Source organism: Lutra lutra, chromosome 1 (genome assembly GCF_902655055.1).
Source record: "Lutra lutra chromosome 1, mLutLut1.2, whole genome shotgun sequence".
In the NCBI taxonomy this organism is placed as follows: Eukaryota; Metazoa; Chordata; class Mammalia; order Carnivora; family Mustelidae; genus Lutra; species Lutra lutra.
This window is the reverse complement of record NC_062278.1, coordinates 29,874,318-29,887,443: the sequence shown is the minus strand read 5'-3', so window position 1 is coordinate 29,887,443 and position 13,126 is coordinate 29,874,318.

Sequence of the window (13,126 nt, the reverse complement as noted above, 5' to 3'; positions counted from 1 at the left end):
AATGGGCAAAGAACTCCTAATATCAGTTCTTTGGGAAATAATCTCAAAGATTAAATATGACCTTATAAGTATTCTTAAGCAAAGGATCTACCACTAAAATGAAATTTTATAAAGTAGATAGCTATAATCCATCACAAACCTCTACTCCACCGAAATCAAGTTCAAAGCATATGCATACAGATACCTGATCACTTACCTGGGGATACCCACATAAACTCTAGCAAAGAAGAGATCACTGCATTAAAAAAAAATACAAATCAGATGTCCTAATTCTTTAATTTAGAGCATAGAAATTAAGGCACTAGCCATTGCTTTTGATCTGAAAAATCGAATCACACAGCTATTAAAGAGAAAAGAGTTTATCAGGTTCCATAATGATTAGACAGCTATTTAGAATCAATGACAGAAAGATAAAGGAGGAGCTGGATTTTCTTGCTTACACACTTCTATCATCAAGCTAGCTAGCAGTAAAATGAATTTGGATAACTCAAAGTAAATTTATATACACACATTTTAATTTAAAAACTGTATTTTTTAGAGAAGTCTTAGGTTCACAGTAAAATTGAGTGGAAAGTAGAGTTCCCATATATCCTTCCTGTCCACACACATACATAAGTTCTTACAGTATCAACATCTCCCAAAAGTGGTACATTTGATACAGTTGATGAACCTACACTGACACATCATTATTACCCAAAATCCATAGTTTACATTACGATTCACTCTAGGTATTGTATACTCCATGGGTTTTGACAAATGTCTAATGGCATTTATCCACTATTGTAGGAACTATAAAATAGTTTGACTGCTCTAAAAACCCTGTGTTCCACCTATTCCTCTCTTCCCTGCCCATTCTGACGACCACCAATCTTTCTACTGTCTCTATAGTTTTGCCTTTTCCAGAATTCATAAAGTTGAAATCATATAGTATATAGCCTCTTCAGATTGGCTTATTTCACTTCGTTAATATGCATTTAAGTTTCCCCCATTTCTTTTCATGGCTTGATACCCATTTCTTTTTGCACTGAATAATATTCCATTGCCTGGAAATACCACAGTTTAGTAAAGTATTCACCTACTGAAGGTCATCTTCGTTACTTCCAAGATTCTGCAACCAAAAGTAAAAGTACTATAACCATCTGTGAAAATTTTTGCATAGATATAATTTTTCAACTCCTTTGGATAAATATCAAGGAACATACTGCTGGAATGTATGGTAAGAAAATGTTTAGTCTTTTAAGAAACTGCCAAACTGTCTTCCAAAGCGGCCATACCAATTTGAATTACCACCAGCAATGAATGAGCGAGTTCCCGGCCCTCTACATCCTTATCAGCATTTTGCATTGTTAGCATTCCAGATTTGGATTATTCTTATCAGTAGGTAGTTCTCACTGTTGTTTTAATTTGCAACTCTGTAATAATACCTGATGTTGCATATCTTTTGAGTATCTTCTATGCTTATTTGACATCTTTGTGTTGTGTATGCTCAGGTCTTCCACCTGTTTTTAAATCAGGTGGTTCATTTCCTTACTGTTGAGTTTTAAGAGTTCTTTGTGTATTTTGACCAATAGTCCTTTGTCATATGTGTCTTTTGCAAATATTTTCTTCCAGTGTGTGACTTATCATCCCATTCTCTTGGCATTATCTTTTCTAAAAGTTTTTAATTTTAATGAAGTCTAACTTATCAGTTATTTCTTCCATGTTTTATACCTTTGGTGTTTTAGCTAAAAAGTCCTCACCATACCCAAGGTCATCTAGGTTTTACTCTAACTTTCTAGAAATTTTATGTTTCACATTTAGGCCTATTATCCATCTGAGTTCATTTTTGGGAAGTTTATTACATCTGTGTTGAGATTCTTTTTTTTTTTTCATGTAGATGGACAGTTCTTAAAACATGATTAGTTGTAAAGGCTATTTGTGCTCCATTGTATTGCCTTGACTCCTTTGATAAAGATCTATAATGTTGTCTATAATCATGAAGGTCTATATCTGGGTTCTCTATTCTGTTCCATTGATTTATCTGTCTATTCTTTCACTAATACAAACCATACTTTCTTGACTACCATAGGTTTGTAATAAGTCTTGAAGGCAGGTAGTATCAAGTCCTCCAATTCTGTTCTTCCTAAACATACTGTAAAATATTCTGTATCTTTTTGGAGGTGCTAACATAAATGATAATGTGCTTTTAAACTCAAATCCCACTTGTGAACTGCTAGTATACAGGAAAGCAATTGACTTTTGTATGTTAACCTTTTATCCTGCAACTTTGTTATAATCACTAGTAATTCCGGGAGAGGCTTTTGATTGTTACTGATTTTTTTCAGTTTTTCTATATGGTCATGTTATCTGCAGTAGATATTTATTTCTTCCTCCCCAATATGTATACCTCTTATTTCCTTTGGCTTATTGGATTAGCTAGGAATTCTAGTACATTGTTAAAAAGCAAAAGTGGCAGGGGACATCCCTTGCTTATTTCTGATCTTAGTGGAAAAGCTTAGAGTTTTTCCACCAGTAAATATGATGTTAGCAGTATATTCTTTGTAGATACTCATTATCAAAGTTAAGGAAATTCCCCTCTATTCCTAGTTTACTGAGAGTTTTTATCATGGCTGTGTGCTGAATTTTGTCAAAAGCTTTTTTTTTTTAATATATTGATACAATCATATGATTTTTCTTTTTTAAAAAAATATAAACCTGTTGATATGATGGATTATACTAATTGACTTTGAAATGTTTAACCAACCTTGCAAACCTCAGATAATTCTCATTTGATCATGTTGTATAATTCTTTTTATGCATTATTGAATTCATTTGTTAAATTTTGTTGAGAGTTTTTGCATCTATATTAATGAAATATATTGGCCTATAGTTTTCTTATAATGTGTTTTTAAACTTTGATATTAGGGTAATACTGACTTCACGGGACGAGTAACAAAGTATTACCTGAGTATGTTTTGATCTTCCTAGTAAAACTTAGAGAAATGATACAATTTCTGCCTTACTGATTTGATGGAATTTACCAGCACATCCAGGACTGGTGCCTTATGTTTTTGAAGGTTATTAATTACTGATGTGATTTCTTTAATAGCTGTAGTCTTATTCAGAATGTCTATTTCTTCTTGTATGAGTTATAGCAACTCATGTCTCCCAAGGAATTGGTCTATTTCATCTAGGTTATCAAATTTGTAGACACAGAGCTGTTCAGAACATTCCTTTTTATCATTTTAATGTTCATGAAATCTGTAGTGATACATTTTTTATTTCTGATATTAGTAATCTGTGTCTCCTCTCTCTCTCTCTCTTTTTAGGTAAGCAGCCTAGGATTTTTTTATTGATTTTTCAAAGAACCAACTTCTGCTTGTTAATTGTCTCTACTGACTTTTTATCTTCAATTCCATTGATTTCTGCTCGAATTTTTATAATTTCTTTACTTTTTTCTACTTTTGGATTGAATTCGTACTTCTTTTTCAAGTTTACTAAGATAGAAGCTTGTTGATTTTAGATCTTTCTTCATTCTCATATGTGCATTCAATGCTATAAATTTCCTCTATGCACTGCTTTCACTGCATTCCACAAATTTTGATAAGTTGTATTTTCATTCTCATTATTTAAAAATATTTATTAATTTCTCTCAAGATTTACTCTTTGATTTATGTGTTCAGAACTATGTAGTTTAATCTCAAAGTATTTTGGATTTTCCAGCTATTTTTCTGTTGATTTCTATTTTAATTCCACTGTGGACTGAAAGCAGACATTGTATGATTCTTATTTTAAATTTCTTATGGTGTGGGACTCAGAGTGGTATAGCTTGGTGAATGTTCCATGTAACCTTGAGAAAAATGTGTAATCTGAAGTTGTTGAATGAAGTATTCTATATGATAGAGATACATAGACCAGTTGATTGATAGTGCTATTGAGTTCAATTATGTTCTTACTGAATTTTTGCATATTGTATATGTCCATTTCTTTTTTTTTTTAAGATTTTTATTTATTTGACAGACAGATCACAAGTAGGCAGAGAGGCAGGCAGAGAGAGAGAAGGAGGAGGCAGGCTCTCTGCTGAGCAGAGAGCCTGATGTGAGGCTCGATCCCAGGACCCTGAGATCATGACCTGAGCCGAAGGCAGAGGCTTTAACCACTGAGCCACCCAGGCGCCCCTATATGTCCGTTTCTGATAGAGGGGTCTTAAAGACTCCAACTATCAGAGTGGCCTCATGTATTTCTCCTTGCAGTTCTATCAGTCTTTGCCTTATGCACTTTGACCCTCCTTGTTAGGCACACACACATTAAGGATTTTTATGTCTTCCTGGATTATTGACCTCTTTATCCTACATAATGCCCCCCTTTATCCCAGATAACTTGCCTTTCTCTGAAGCCTGCTCAATCTCAAATTAATATAGCTACTCCTGCTTTCTTTTGATTAGTGTTAACATGGTGTAGTTCTTATCTCTATCCCTTTATCTTTAACCCATATGTGTCTTAATATTTAAAGTAGGTTTCTCAGAAATAACATATAATTGGGTCTTGTTTTTTGATACACTCTGACAATTACTGTATTTAGTTCACTGATATTTAAGGTGATTATTAAAATTATTGAATTAATACCTACCATATTTATTACCATTTTGTATTTGTTGCCCTTGTTCTTTGTCCCCCTTGTTGTCTTCCATACTTTCTCTGTCGTTAATGGCTTTAATCAAACATTTATATGATTCCAATTTCTCTCTTTTCCCAACATACTGATTATACTTTTTTGTACTGTTTTTTGATCCTCAAGTTATGACCCTAGAGTTTGCCATATATATTTGCATCTAATCCAAGCTCACTTTCAAATAACACTATACCACTTCATGTATAGTCAGAGTACCTTACAACAAAAAATATTTCCAATTCTTCCTTCTCATCCTTTATATCATTGCCATTATTCAATTCATTTATACATATAATACTTAACATTAGAATACATAATCAAATACTTCATGGCTACTATTTTTTTGAACAATCTGTTATCTGATAGATTAAGAATAAGAAAAGTAAAGGTTTTTATTTTACCTTCACTTATTCTTTTTCAAATGCTCTTCCTTTCTTTATGTAGTTCCAAGTTCCTATGTCATATTGCTTCTCTCTAAAGAACTTATTTTAACATTTCTCACAAGATAGATCCTTTTTATTTTTCTGAGAAAATTTTTATTTCTCCTTTACTTTGAAGCATAATTTCCCATGGCACAGAATGCTGGGTTGGTGAGTTTTATCTCTCATCACTTACGTGTTTCATTTCACTCTCTTCTTGCTTGCACGGTTTCTGAAGAGAAGCCAGATGTAATTCTTTATTTCTCTATAGGTATTTCCCCCCCTTATGGCATCTTTCAGGTGTTTTTTTTTTTTTAATCTTTGATTTTCTAAAGTTTGAATGATTTGCTTAGGTGTAGGGTGTATGAAGTGGTTTTTTCTTTCTTTCTTTACTTCTTCATTTTTTGAAGCTTAATGCTTTCTGAGAATCCCAGATCTGTGGTTTGTTATCTGATATTGATTTGAAGTAATTATCGATCATTATCACTTTGAATATTGCTCCTATTTCTTTCTTCCTGCTCCTGGTACCTCTAATTATGTTTATGTTTTACTTTTTTGTAGTTGTCCCATAATTCAACAAATGCATTCATTTCTGGTACAGTGTTTTCGATCTCTAGCTTTTTTTTTTTTTTAATCTTTCTCAGAATTTCCATCTCTATGGTTATATTTCTTACGTGTTCTTGCATGTTGTGTACTTTTTTCTTTAAATCCCTGAACATATTAATCATAATTTTAAAAAATTCCCATTCTGATAACTGCAACATTTCTGCTGTATGTGACTCTGGTTCTGATGCTTGTTCCATTGCCTTCTAATTTTTTGTTAAAAGGCAACCATGATATACTGGCCTAAATAGGCCTTTAGTCATAAAAGGATAAGGTATGGGGGAAGAAATAGCATGCTGTAGTCTTATGAGTAGGTCTAAGAGTTTGAGGGAGCTCATGTCCTTGGTCTGTGAACTTTATTAGTGCTTCTCAGTTTCCTCCCATTCCCATTACATAGGACAAGATGGCTAGAAAGGGCTAGATTTATGTATTTCCCTTCCCGCACATGAGAGGGCTAGAGGTTGCTGGAGTTTGGTACTTCTCTTCCCCGATTTAGGTTATGCTCTGGGTATTTCTCTTCCCCTAGCTAGGGTAGCCTCTGGTAAAACAGTGTATCTTGAAGGCCTTATCGAGAAATACAGGATGCTCTGGCATATGTCAGATGGTTCCTTTTTCTCCTCCCTCTGCCGGAATCATCAGGGAATTTTTCTTCAATATACTATGAAGACCTAGAAAAGATTCTAGTGGTAAAATTCACAAAAGTATGAGGACCCCCTACTGCTGAGTCCCTGGTGTTTTTCACTTGCATAGTTGTCCACACTGAAACTCCAGTAATTCACCACTTACAGTTCAAGTTTTCCTATCTCGCATCGGTTCCTGTAGCGATTGCTGCTGGTGGGTTTCTACTCTAGTAAGTTGTAATTCTTTATCTACCTACCTGTCTCTCTAATTTTGGGGAAATAAATTTTTCCTGTGACCTCACTTCTCTGACGGATCTAAGAAAAATTGTTGATTTTTCTATTTGTTATGCTTTTTTTCCTTGTTTTTAGGATAAAGTGGTGACTTTCAGGCTCTTTTAACAAGTCAAACCAGAAACCAGAAGTCTGAAATATATTTTTTACTTTAAAAAAATCCGTTCTTAATTTACTTCTACTAAAACATTATAGTATGCAATGTTTGTGCCTTTTTTTACCCATCTTTTAAAACTGATAACAAAAATTGGGATTACTTGATGGAGAACTTTAGTTTTTTGTAAATCAGATTTAGGAAAGAATACAAAGTTGAATGGCATTTCTATAACACTTAACTAAAGAAGGACACTTTCTGAGGTGTCTTTGAGAATAAAATACACACACACACACACAGACTCACGCATGTAATATATATATGTGCAAACATATATATTAATATGTACACATATATATGCATATGCATATACATCAGCTAATATTATTGCATATTTATTCTCCCATCTTGTGTATGTGCAACTCACTAGATTATTAGCCAAATCATATATCAGAGCCAACTTAAAAATTATTCTCCAAATGACTCAATATAGGTAGATCTATTTGTATAGTTGACAGTCCTTAAGAATTTTAGAAATACCCTTAAATATATATTTATACATAGACTCAAATATATCTATATATATTTGGGGACTTTGTGTTACACAAATATTGAAGCAGATCATGGGTAAGTTTTAAGCACACACTCAGCATTTCCAAGCACACAGGTGCTATATGAAGTTTTCTAACAGAAAACCATCTAAAGATAACCTAAGTAATACAGCTGGTACTAACTTGGACACATTCTGAATTCTTAAGTACTTCATTTTATTGTATCAACTTAATTAAGCTCAGTTTCCATATGTTTCACTGAATAAGATGTGGACCTGGGATTGGATGAGTCCATGGAGAATATCCTAATTGCCTCCTGAGCAACAAGAACTATTATTAATGGGATTCTTTTCTGTAAGATGGAAATTCTTCAATCTCTTTACAGAGATAGAGATAGAAATATAAACTCTGTACTTTTAAACTATTCTGTGAACATGAAAATGAGATGGACTAGATTGAGACAGAGCTTGGAGGGAAATTTAAGCCAGATATTATAGCGGAAATTCTAATGTGTAGCCAAATTCTGGTCAAGACAGATGGAGTAATAGGGTGTGTAATTAACTATAGATTTTAAAGTAGGGTTGGGGTTCAAATTCTGTATCTACACCTCAATTAACATTGTGATTTTGGATAAATTTCTAAATCTCCCTGTTCTTCATCTTCTGCACCTATAAAATGTTGATAACTGGGGCGCCTGGGTGGCTCAGTGGGTTAAGCCTCTGCCTTCGGCTCAGGTCATGGTCTCAGGGTCCCGGAATCGAGCCCCGCATCGGGCTCTTTGCTCAGCAAGGAGCCTGCATCCCCCTTTATCTCTGCCTGCCTCTCTGCTTACTTGTGATCTCTATCTGTCAAATAAATAAATAAAATCTTTAAAAAAATGTTGAAACTGCCTCATAGAATTGTAGGGAGGATCATGTGATATAATGTTTATAAAACATGTGGCACAACTAATGGCATGTGATCTATGTATTAATTAGGACTCTGAGGAAAGATCCAACAAGATGGCCAAAGTAACATAGCAATTTTTAATTCATATAACTGAAAAGTCTATGCGTAGTTTTATGAAGAACTTATTAGCAGCTATTTTTTCTCTTTTCCTTCCTTACATTCAGTCTTCCATTTAGCTTCATATGAAGGTTCTTACCTTTATAAGATGGCAGCTGCTGTTCTTCATATTCTCTCAGCACAGAGTAAAAAAGAAAAGTGCCTTTTTCTCAGAAACCCCAACAAAAGTCTTACATATCACTGACTGGATTTTTTTCCACGAAGACAGTAATCACTCCTGATCTCTTTTCAAACAATATGCTGAGTGTGGGGAAGGGACAGTTTTCCAGGTATAAGTTAGAATAAGCTTACCAGTGTATGGTGGCTTCAAAAGTCTCCTTTACTAAGCAGTTCAGAAGTACTAACCATCATATGGCCATCATTGTAGAAACTGCTGCTAATGGAATTTTTGTGGTCTATTTAAAGAAAAGAGAAAGGACAAGCACCAGAGAAAGGCTACATAGTAACATGAGTTAAAGAGATATTAAAGATTCAATTACTGCTGCTTTGTAACGTAGAGAACCACAGGCAGTTTTTCAACAGGAAATAAATGCATAGAAAGCAAACCATGGGAAGTGTAGGCTTTAGAAACAGGGGGAACACCTTCAGAATGCTGGCCCTGTCAGTCAACTGGTGAGGGACAGGCCATCACTATATAGATATCATCATTACCTTACGGTCACCAAAGAGACTGAATTCAGTTGTCAGCCTACACAATTTTGATATCTAAAACCTTAATAATTTCTCTAATTTAAAATGCAAAAAAAACCCATAAAATATACTGACAAAAAAGTTATTTTTTTCCTCTCCATCATTTACTTGAAAGAAAGAAAGAAAGAATGAAAGAAAGAAAGAAAGAAGAAAGAAAGAAAGAAAGAAAAAAGAAAGAAAGAAAGAAATGTTCAGTAACCCCATGATGAATGGTGGTCAACCTCAAAGATTCCCAATGGTTCCTTCAATTCCAAATCTATAAAAATTTTGGAATCAAAGAATGGAATTTTTGCTATCCTTTATACTCATTTAAAAATTATCAGTTTCTTTCCTGGTCCTAATATTTTCCCCAATGCTCTAAACTTTACAGTATTTCTACTCTCTTCCTATGCTATTTGAATTTTGTACTTAATGTCTTCCACTGCTATCATTTTTTTGATCATTTATAAATCTCTACTTTAATCTCAGATCTTTCTCCCAAGTTCCACATCTGTAATTCTATTGGCCCACAGACAAATGTTGTTCAATATGTCTGATACTGATTTCATTATCTCCATCCCAAACCTTTTTTTCCTATTACATTCTATCATGATGATCATAATTCATCATCATACTTCATCCTGTTTCTCATGCTTGGAATGAAGAAGCTCCCTCTTCTATTTTTTTTCTTATCTACCATATCACCAAATGTGTTTTATTGATTTTAATTTAGAAAAGCTTCTTCGGTCGATTGTGTTCACTACTCCAAGCCCATGGTGATTGCTAGTTCAGGTCCTTGTATATTCACATTTGGAAAAATTACTCATTTAATTAAAAAAAAAAAGTATTTGCTGAGCAGCTACTATGTCCTAGGCAATATTCTAATCACAGAGGCTATGGTAATGAACCCAACAAATATAAAGCCTACATTTTAGTGGGAACATCAAAACTCAGCTGTTCATGGAATATTTTTTTGAGAAGAAAAAGTAGAAAATGGGGATAAATGGTGGCAGGAGCTGTTACACAAATAAAGTAATCGGGGTCTGTTTATATAAAGTGTCAATATTTGTATAGACACCTGAAGGAGGTAAGGACAAAAGCCTTGATACTCCCTCCCACTCTACTCAGTCTCTACTAACTTGTCACTTTCTCTTGAACAATCTTACAGTTAACAAAGGGGCCATATTTTATAAGGGTAATATTCAACCAGGCAGCTCTTCTGTTTAAAAATCTCTGTCACCTGTGGCATTAAACTCATCCTTCTTTACCACAGTTATTTACTCTTTTTGTCCTTGCTCCTCCCTCTCCACTACCCTTCCTGGACTCCTATTATCTGAACTTCACATTGCTCTCTGCACACACAATGCCCTTTTATGCATTTATACAAGTTGCTTTGTTTCTTTGTTGTTGTTTTTATGTAAAAAGGAGCTTTCCATTTCTCTCTTAATTTCTGTTGAACATTTAAGGATTCATCTCCTGTGGTCAGCCATCCCCAACTTCTGGTAGCAACAACAGTCATACCATCTCATATACCTACATTGTCATGGCATGTAACACAACAGATTGTAATTCTTCACCTTTTTAATCAGACTAACTTTTAGAATAGAGTTGACTTCTCCTTTTTGAGGATATAAAACAGTGTTTAACAGATTAAGATAGTTGCTATGGGTTTGTTGACTGAATCAGTTAGCTTGGGTACAGGAGAAAACTAGTGGCTGTGATGGGCCAGCCACAAAAATCTGTGGCTTGATTCTAATTTTATTAGGAAAAGAAAGTATGTTCTATATGGCCATGCATTCCTCTACATTTGAGAGTTTTGTTCTTGAGGTTTTCTTTTATCTTTACTTTTAGCGTTTCTGGTGTGTGTGTGTGTGTGTGTGTGTGTGTGTGTGCATGCCTGCACACCATTTTCTATTCTGTTGTAGCAAAGTAGGGAGAGATGAGAAAATGAACTATGTAAAAGGAAACCTAAAGCTCTAGCAACCTCAGATTTGGGTTGTTCCTGATGGCAAATTACTGTATAGGGGCTGAGTGGAGGAGGCATGTGTGAAGTGTTCATTTATGCATCTGTAATTAGATAGAAGTTCTCATTTTGACCCAATTCTGTGGTAGATATATACTTCCAAGCATAAGGAAGTACTAAATCAATGGATGATCTATTATTCTTACTATTACTACTACCATTTATTGATCGATCACTTTGTGAGGCTGAACTAAGCTCACAGTATAAAATATTATTCTTTCCCATATCTCTTTATTGAGGTACAATTTTCCTCATTTACAGAGAAAATAGGTTCAGTTGCCTGACCATTCATGTATTTATTAAGAAACTAGGCGAGGATAAAATTTAACTATCTATATTATGCTTTGGAAACAGAGATCATTAATTTCCATCCAGCAAGTACCTGAGTAATGTATCTTAAGAAAGGATGCAGTTGTACATGTCATGGAGTGTATATCATACATCTATATTTCATTTCATAAAAAGTATAAAACAAGTTTTTAATAGTTCTCATGAATTTGCACTTAAAGTGGTTTGAATGGTCTGCTAATGCACATTGTTCTGCTACAGAGTCCTAAAAAGGCTTTCTTCTTTAAAGAGAAGCTATAAATTTCAATCAATTGCTACTTTTTCCATAAACAAACCGGTCTCTCCAGGACTAGAAAATACTTTTTAAAAGGAATATTAAGAAGAAAAACTATAGGATAATTGCATGTGATATTGGCAAAAGCAAGGGGTTTGAAATACTCTCTATGGATGCTTTAAATATGGCAATTCCATTACTCCAAAGAGAAAAAAATGCCCTGTTTTCTGTTTTGTTTGCATAAAGAGTTATATATCTTACCTACGAATCCTTGGCATACTTAGACCTATTATAGATGGCTAAACCAAAATTTAAGAGGGAATTTGCCCCTCAAATAAGTGGAAATGATGAAAATAAAGACTGGCATTCCATCTTAAAACACTTTCACTTATAAATATGACATGTGCATAGATAGTGAGTAGACATATATGATCAAAAATTATAAGTAACTATACAGAGCAGTTTTAGAGTAATTCAATTAGCAAACAGGATAGATATAAAATCCAACAATTACCCAAATTAGCACCTTTCGCAGAAATAAAAGAATGTGATATATTTTTCAGGAAAATACATCCTACCACAAAGGCTAAGATAACTGGTTTTTGTGATATAATCCAGACTCCTTCCCACTGCAAAGCCTTGAACCAGTTAGAGACCATTAAAAATAACCGTGCTTGAATTTTATTATTATTTTTTTAAAGATTTTACTTATGTATTTGACAGAGACACAGCAAGAGAGGGAACACAGGCATGGGGAGTGGGAGAGGGAGAAGCAGGCTTCCAGCTGAACAGGAAGCCCAATGCAGGGCTTGATCCCAGGACTCTGGGATCATGACCTGAGGGGAAGGCAAATGCTTAATGACTGAGCCACCCAGGCACCACCCCTGCTTGAATTTTAGATCAGTACTGAGTAGTAAACACCTTGGATGTCTTGCTATGTTAGGATATTTAACAGCAATCCTGAAAAATGTTGTTATAAAAACAGATCCTGTTTTCTGATTTTAGGTATACACTGGACATTGGCCTACTGGCTAGAAAAGGGTGTTTCCATCAGCAACCTGGCCAAGGCCAGCACACCCCAATTAGAATGGCTGATCTCCAGTAAATTGCTTATAAACTGACTGTTGGTCACTTGCTCTCCTCTAGCTAGATTTTATCTCACCCTGCACATGAGAAATCAAATGGTGTCATGTTTCCATACCATAGAGAAACCATTCAAACATGATGTTAATATGAAGATCAAATTATGTTACAGCATTCTAGTACATTCCTGAAGTGAAGTATTTGAGGGCAACGACCAGGCATATATTAGTCCCATTTTCCATCCTCTCATTTTTCTGATGACAATGTTTTTGGTGAAGCCAATTCTCAGGACTTTTTGTAGAAACTATGTTTTAGGTTAGTCCTTTCTTTATAATTTGAGCACTCTTGATCAAACCTTAAATCTACCACTGAATTTAGATCAACTTATATTCTACCATAAACTCTTCATGGTTTCATCTCATTAAACATGATTGCCAAAACTAAATTTCTAATTACAGTAGAACTTTACTAAATACTGATTTTAAAGAAAAACAT